The sequence below is a fragment of the Pan paniscus genome, chromosome 6, assembly GCF_029289425.2.
Source record: "Pan paniscus chromosome 6, NHGRI_mPanPan1-v2.0_pri, whole genome shotgun sequence".
Classification (NCBI taxonomy): Eukaryota; Metazoa; Chordata; class Mammalia; order Primates; family Hominidae; genus Pan; species Pan paniscus.
Genome location: NC_073255.2, coordinates 61,074,546 through 61,083,128, shown reverse-complemented (window position 1 = coordinate 61,083,128; position 8,583 = coordinate 61,074,546). Strand labels below are relative to the sequence as shown.

Sequence of the window (8,583 nt, the reverse complement as noted above, 5' to 3'; positions counted from 1 at the left end):
ACGATTCTGTCACTTGTTGCAAAGCCCGTCACTGCACATCTATTATTCAGTTCACACACAGCAAAGTGTGTAGGCGTGTTGCCTCCCTATCTAATCCCAGTGTTAAATCCATGTGACATTTTATAAAAATGGATAAGTGGGAGTTGGCCAGCAAAGATCAAAGTGCAGCAAAGAAACAAAAAGTGATAATACTGGGAATGAAATTTGATGGTGACATAAATGGAGTTATAAAAGTAACAGCTGACCGTGGAAATATTGGTACTGCGGCTGATACCTTAGACACCCAATCAGAGAATTAGTGAAGGCAAACTTATCAACAGAAATGAAGGATTTAAAAAAAGAATTAAGGTGTCCCAGAGGAAGTGGCCCCAGTGGTAAACAACTTTGCATTAAAGGAACTCTCAGAGATATTTCCCAAGATTGAAAGCACAAAGAATAGAACATTGGAAGCTGATTCAATCTTACTCAGCAGTATGACAGTTCACCAAAGTGTTCACTCTGTTGTTCACATAGTTGTACAAACAGGAGAAGGCAAGCACTGCTAAAACTACTCTTGATACGTATTTCACAAAGAAAGATTTTAGTTCCCAATATTTCAATTACTTAAAATTTCAGTGTATGAAATATTTTCTTATTTTTAAATTTTTCTATACATTTATAATTGACAGTAAGTTTTTAAAGTTCTGACTTTTAAAGTTCATGAAACAATCATAATTTTTCCCACTGATTTTTTTTTTTTTTTTGAGATGGAATCTTGCTCTGTCCCCCAGGCTAGAGTGTAGTAAGGCAGTCTCAGCTCACTGCAACCTCCACTTCCCGGGTTGAAGCAATTCTCCTGGCTCAGCCTCCCAAATAGCTGGGACTACAGTCACACGCCACCACCCCTGGCTAAGTTTTTTGTATTTTTAGTAGAGATGGGGTTTTGCTATGTTGGCCAGGCTGGTCTTGAACTCCTGACCTCAAGTGATTCTCCCCTCTCAGTCTCTCAAAGTGCTGGGATTACAGGCATGAGCCACGGGGCCAACCCCCATTGATTCTTAAGATTGTTTTGCATGGTTCTGGCTTGCACAGTCATTGGGCATTTGATGATCCCCACTAGCACACAAAGCAAGGATTGTCTGTATTTACAATGGTTAAAAAAAAAAAATGCTATTTTATTTGCAATGCTAGTCATTAAACAAAACAAGATAAAATAATGAGGTAAAATAATTCCATCTTTAAAACTTGTTGCATTTTTTCCATGAAAAAGTGTTGTGTGTTCCTACAAAAGGAGCAACATGTTGGATGCGGTTGCTCACACCTGTAATCTCAGCACTTTGGGAGGACGAGGCGGGGCAATCACCTAAGGTCAGGAGTTCGAGACCAGCCTGGCCAACATGGTGAAACCCTGACTCCACTAAAAATAGAAAAATTATCTGGGGGTGGTGATGCGTGCCTGTAATCCCAGCAATTCAGGAGACTGAAGCAGGAGAATCGCTTGAACCCGGGTGGCGGAGGTTGCAGTGAGTTGAGATCACACCACTGCAGTCCAGCCTGGGTGACGGAGCAAAACTCAGTCTCCAAAAAAAAAAAAAAAAAAAAAAGGAACAACATACTGGGGTATAAAATTGCAGCAGAATTAAATTTTATTAGACAGTTGGGGCTTTGTTTTTGTTTTTTCTCTTTCTCTCTCTCTCTCTCTGTCTTTTTAAGAGACTGGGTCTTGCTCTGTTGCCCAGGCTGGAGTGCAGTGGCACAATCATAGCTCACTGCAACCTCAAACTCCTGGGCTCAAATGATCTTCCTGCCTTTGCCTCCTGAGAAGCTGGACCACAAGTGCTTACCACTATGCCCGGCTAATTTTCTTATTTTTTTTTTTATATAAACGAGGTCTTGCTATGTTGCCCAGGCTGGTTTTGAACTCCCAGCCCCAAGGGATTCTCCTGCCTTGGCCAGCCACAGTGTTGGGATTACAAGCATGTGCCGCCACACCTGGCCCCTTCATAATAAAAATTCATAGCTCTGACATCATCAGCAAGAAAAAAACATTTTAAAAACTGCTTACCTTTAGAAAAGAAAGTTAGTTCAACCATTGTGGAAGACAGTGTGGTAATTCCTCAAGGATCTACAGAATCAGAAATACCGTTTGACCCAGCAATCCCATTACTGGGTATATACCCAAAGAATTATAAATCATTCTGCTATAAAGACACATGCACACGTATGTTTATTGCAGCACTATTCACAATAGCAAAGACTTGAAACCAACCCAAATGCCCATCAACGATAGACTGGATAAAGAAAATGTGGCACATATACAGCATGGAATACTATGCAGCTATAAAAAAGAATAAGTTCATGTCCTTTGCAGGGACATGGATGAAGCTGGAAGCCATCATTCTCAGCAAACTAACACAGGAACAGAAAACCAACACCACATGTTCTCACTCATAAGTGGGAGTTGAACAATGAGAACACATGGACACAGGGAGGGGAACATCACACACTGGGGCCTGTGGGGGATTGGGGGGCTAGGGGAGGGATAGCATTAGGAGAAATACCTGATGTAGATGACGGCTTGATGGGTGCAGCAAACCACCATGGCACATGTATACCTATGTAACAAACCTGCACGTTGTGCACATGTATCTCAGAACTTAAATAATAATAATAATAAAGAAACTATAATGCCAGAAAGATTAAATATATCGGTAAATGTAATGGAGTACTAATATCTACCAGTTAATAGAGAATGTCAGATTGAGTTTATAAATACATACATACACACACATATATATATACACTAGTATACAAATGAGAGTTTAAAAGACAAAAAAAGTCACATAGTTTACTGATATCAGAGAAAATAAACTTTAAAGCAAGCAAATATTATTGTGAGTAAAGAGGATTGCTATCATGATCAAAGGTTTGCTTCGCCAGGAAGATCATTTTATTAGTAATAATTAGTTCATTATTAGTAGCCCAACCTCATTTATAAGAAAAATTACAGAACTACATGAGAAATTGTCAAATCCATCAACAGAGTGGAATAGGAAAACACACCTTTCCTAGGAATAAATAAAGCAAGCAGTAAATTACGGATGGGTTGAAATACACAGTTAACAAGCTTGACCTAATGAATATGCGTATGCGTGTCCCTGCACCAAACAATTAGGGGAATCATATTCCTCTCAACCACACACGAAACATTTATAAAAACTGACTGCACTGTGAGTCAGAAAGTTCTTTAAATTTTTCGTAGTACTGGCATCTAATAGACCACATTCACCAAAATTTAATTAGAAATCAGCAATAAAAAGGTAACTAAAACTCATGCATTTAGACATTTCAAAAACATACTTTATAAAGATCTTTTTATTCTGAAAATCACACACTTTTCAATTCGTGGGTCAAGGAAGAAATTAACATGGGAATGTTTCATTACTTGAGACTGAACCGTAATAAAATCTTATACATTAAAAATGTTAGTATGCACTGGGAGCTGCCTGCCGGTCCTTTAACAACCGGCAGCGCGAGCGTCCAGTCGCTAGGCCAGAGCTGAGACCCGCGCTTAGCAGCAGACTGTCTGCAGCGTGAGCGGGGCTGGCGTCCCCAGCACGCCGGAGGGGCTGGGGCTGTGAGGGCCGCGGTTCTGGACTCAAGTTACAGCGTCGGGCTGGGCGCGCCGCCGGGTCCCATGGAGTTGGAGGGGCAGTGGTGGCGAGACAGCTGGCCGCCGACATTCACCAAGCACTTCGCTACAGGGAGCTGAAGTTGCCCTCCTATAAAGGCCAGTCCCCTCAATTAAGTCTCAGACGGTATTTTGCTGACTTGATTTGCCACTGTGAGCAATTGCTTCCATGCCTTTGCCCTTCTGCCCGCCATCTTGCTGTCTAGTTTACTGGACCTGTTCACGGACCGCTATGACATCTCTATCCAGCAGCTGCATTGAGTTGCGCTTTCCTGCCTGCTTCTAGCAAGTAAATTTGAAGAAAAAGAAGAAAGTGTGTCTAAGCTGGAGCAGCTCAACAGCCTGGGTTGTATGACTAATATGAATCTAGTATTAACAAAACAAAATTTGCTACATATGGAACTATTATTATTAGAAAGCTTTCAGTGGAACCCCTGCCTTCCAACAGCCGCCCATTTCATTGAGTATTATCTCTCTGAAGCAGAACACAAAACAGATCTTCATGACGGCTGGCCAATGATTTGCTTGGAAAAGACTAAATTCTAAATGGCCAAATATGCAGATTACTTCCTGGAAGTATCTTTGTAAGATTACGCCTTTCTAAAGTATGCACCTTTAGTAGCTGCTGCGTATGTGGCTTCTGCGAGGATTATACTTCGTCTTTCTCCAACGTGGCCTACAAGACTGCATCGTCTTACTGCTTACTCTTGGGATTTCTTAGTGCAGTGTATTGAACAGCTATTGATCGCTCACGATAATGATGTGAAAGAAGCAAACAAACGGAGAGGGCAAGCAGGACCTCAGTCAGCACAACTAAGTGTGTTCCAGAAAGCCTCCCAGCCCTCACGGCTAGTTCATTTTCAGCAACCTCAATATCTCCATCAGACACCTCAGACCTCACTGCAGTATCGCCATCCTAGTCAGAACAACCAAGCTGTCAGCATATTGTATCGACCACACACACTTCATCTTACACACTACAGACATGTCCTGCTGGCTTCCAAGCTAGTGTTCAGGGCCTTGGGCACATGCAGACTAGTATTGGAATGTCACTGGCAATACCAGTAGAAGTTAAGCCCTGTCTGAGTGTTTCTTATAACCGGAGTTATCAGATAAATAAACATTACCCTTGTATTACTTCGTGTTTTGAAAGGTGATTATGTGTGAAGCTGATAACTGACCCAGACTGCTTTGTGACTATGGGTGAGCGTTTTGTAAACTTCTGTTCAAAAGGAAGGGGATCTAAGTGACATCAGAACTCTTCAGGTACCAGCTCCAGGAAGACTGAATATCCCTTTTAATGCACCATGAATCCTGGGAGGACTAAGCAAATTAACAGTGTGTCAAATTCTGTTACAACAAATCCCTGTATGACAAAAATGTTCAAGTCCTGGCTGATGGTCCAAATATTGCGAAAATATTCAATACAACAGAAAATTTGGACAGACTCCAATTTGCCATTTTGAGATTTGACCTGTGGCAGCATCTGGGCCTAATGTCGGCTTCTAAGTAAAAGACTAAATGTTTACCTTATCTCTGGACTTGCCAAACAGTCTTTTATGAAGGAAAGTTACAGTATTAATTTTTGAAAAGGTTTTTTATTCTGCAAATGTTTTTGTTCTACACATGATTTTAGAACTAAGTTTAAACTCATGAATTGTTATGCTATACCAATCTGTGCAGTAAAAAAATTTTTTTAGATGATTCTATATAACTTCCTCTCATAAATAGTATAGGTATCTGGATTTATATACTAAAATTAATGGTGGAGTAGATCTCTTATTTTTAAAATCACGGTCATAATTTTTCTTTTTTCCCTAAGTGATCAACCTCAAATTTTTAGAATTAAAACACGTTTAACTCAGGGAATTTGTACTACTTGGAAACACTTAACTGTAATGCAACAAGCCTTGGAAATGTTATAGTGTGAACTACCTTTATAACATAGATTAAAATACTCTTGCTAGGGTGTGTTTTCAAATAAGAACATAATATTATAGCTCAGAATGAAGTGGTAGTTCCTGTGTTTCATAATACATATGTAGGTTTTGCCTTTCTCAGTGCAATCCGTGATTTATACTCAGAATCGACATTCTTAAAAAGTTATTTCAAGGGAACGCATAACTGTAAGAGGTTGGTGCTAGAATAAAGTAGGTTTATTTTGGAGGGGACCGTGGCCAGGGAAGTTCTCGGGTTGTGCTAGAGCAGCACTTTGTTATGTGGAAGACAGGTTTTTTAAGCAACCTTTGAAGCCAGCTAGTCCGTCTAAGCAGGCAAAGGTACAGACTAAATTTCAGTAGCTACTTTCATTGGATTGACCCTGCAACTGCCCTGGGACATTTCACTGTACTGGTATTAACTGCGAACAGCAATAATTGTCATTACAGCAAGGGCAGTTTGGGGGTAAAGCATTTTGGAGGAATAACCTTAAAAGGTTAAAAAGTCATTGTAATAACTGATAAAGTGTATACATTGTGCTCGTTTCTGTGGGGGAAGAAAGATTTGTTGGAGGGAAGCTTTCTGGTTTAAAAATTAGTAAGCTGTGTCTTTTTATGTGTGTTTTTTTTTTAAGATAGCACTTGAATAGAAGGGAATCTGCATGGCAGATATGTGACTGTCACAATATGCATTGAAGACAAACTTACTATAAAGATGTGGGTATGCAGCAGGAGTCTCAGTAATCAAGCCAGTGGCCTTTGTTAGGAAGGGAAGGGGCTCAACACAGTGATGGAGTGATCCAGATGGCTTCCGGGGATGAATGTGGGTGGGTAGCTTCTGCCAGCATGAATGCTTAGAAAAATATGCTTTCCTTAAAAAGAAAATAACTTTTAGAGTACATAGGGCATAATGTGGATTTATTAGTCTGGTAGATAAAATGAAAAAGCACTCAGGTAAGAACACTCACTCATGGAAATTTTTAAGCATGAAAATTGTTTTTTGAAAGTACCATCACTTTTCCTTTTTAAAGAAGCCTGCTAATTGGATTTTGGTAGTTCTTACCTCAAGAAAACTTGAATTGTTTGGGGAAGTAGGCTCAAAATAGAATATATCTTTCACATTCACATTCAGAACTCAGCAACCTGGAGTCCAATTTTCCGTATTTTAACTACCTCAGAAATGGTATGAATGTGAGATATTGGGATGGAGATCCTGACTTGAAACAACAGGCAGCGCCTGTGGCAACTTCATGTCTTGTCAAATACTTTTATTGATTGGTTTATGTGCTATTCTTGTTTTAGAATAATATCTTTTCAAAAAAGCTTATTAATAACACTTTCCCAATTTATATTTTAAAAAGCCAAAGAACACTGGATTAATAAACTTTTGGGAGAGTAGAATAAAATAATTACTATTGCTGCATACCCGGGGTGGGATGGGGTGGTTGAAGAACCAGAACTATTTTTAAAACATTAGGTTTCAATATAAATGGAACTCACAACTGCTAGCTTTCGGGGTGGGGGAGCATTGTGTGGGTGTTGTTTTGTTTAATTTATTGATTAGTCTTTGAAGTAGGCTTTTTTTGTAGATTATTGGACCATCATTAAATGTGTACTGTGAAGAGATTAATATGTATGAAGGATTTTACCAAAGTCCATTAAATAAACACTACTCAAGTACAGACTGCAAACCAAAATGTATTGGTGTTATGACATGAATTGCAAATAGCAAGTATGGTGCTAAAGTCTACACTTTAGACCTTGGAATGGAATTAGATGAGTGCTATGCACTTAATTTTAAAATAAAGCTAGTTTTCAGTTAAAAAAAAAGTGTTAGTATACACTAAAGCAATGCTCATAGGGAAATTTATAATCCTAACTGCTTATATCAAAAATATAAAGAGTAAAAATTAATGGCCAAATCATCTACTGTAAGAAGTTAGTGACAGAACACAGAATAAACTTGAGGAAAGTAGCAGGAAGAAAGTAATAAAGATAGAAGATGAAAGGAATGAATTCTAAAATAAAGATGCAACAGAAAGAATTGTCAAAGCGAAAAATAACTTCTTGGGAAAGACACAGAAAGAAAAATGCTGCATGATTTCACTTATATTTGAAATCTAAAAGAAAAAAAACAAAACTCTTGAATATCTAGAAATAGAGAATAGAACAGTGGTTACCAGGGGCAGGGGAGTGGGTAGATGGGGAGATGGAAGTCAAAGTGTGCAAAGTTACATTTATATAGAATGAATAAGTCTAGAGAACTGATACACAACATCGGGACTATAGTTAATAGTATTGCACCGTATACTGAAAATTTGCTAAGAAAGTAGATTTTAGGTACTTTCACCATGAAAAATAGCTAACTATGTGGGATGATGAATATCTTAATTTGTCCATAATAATCATTTCACTATGTACATGCATATCAAAGCATTTTTTACACCAGACGTAGATGTAATAAAAATAAATAAACAAATATTCCATTGACAGCATTTAAGAAAAAGGGAGAAAAGGCATAATACCATGATTTTAAAAGGCATAACTTGAAGAGAACAGGTTGGGTGCAGTGGCTCACACCTTTAATTCCAACTTTTTGGGAGACCAAAGTGGGAGAATCACTTGAGGCCGGGAGTTCAAGACCAGCCTGGGCAACATAGCAAAACCCCGTCTCTACCAAAACAAATTTTCTTTTTGAGATGGAGTCTCATTCTCTCACCCAGGCAGGAGTGCAGTGGTGCGATCTCGGCTCACTGCAACCTCCACCTCCCAAGTTCAAGCAATTTTCCTGCCTCAGCCTCCCAAATAGCTGGGATTACAGGGGTGTGCCACCATGCCCAGCTAAGTTTCGTATTTTTGATAGAGACTGGATTTCACCATGTTGGCCAGGCTGGTCTCAAACTCCTGACCTCAAGTGATCTGCCCGCCTCAGCCTCCTAAAATGCTGGGATTACAGTCATAAGCCACTGCACCCGA

General features: G+C 39.3%; 1 pseudogene; it reads left to right on the top strand.

Moving 5' to 3' along the window:
• Positions 1-3,676: 3,676 nt before the first annotated feature.
• On the top strand, positions 3,677-4,827 carry LOC100971388 (cyclin-J-like; annotated as a pseudogene).
• Positions 4,828-8,583: the final 3,756 nt, after the last annotated feature.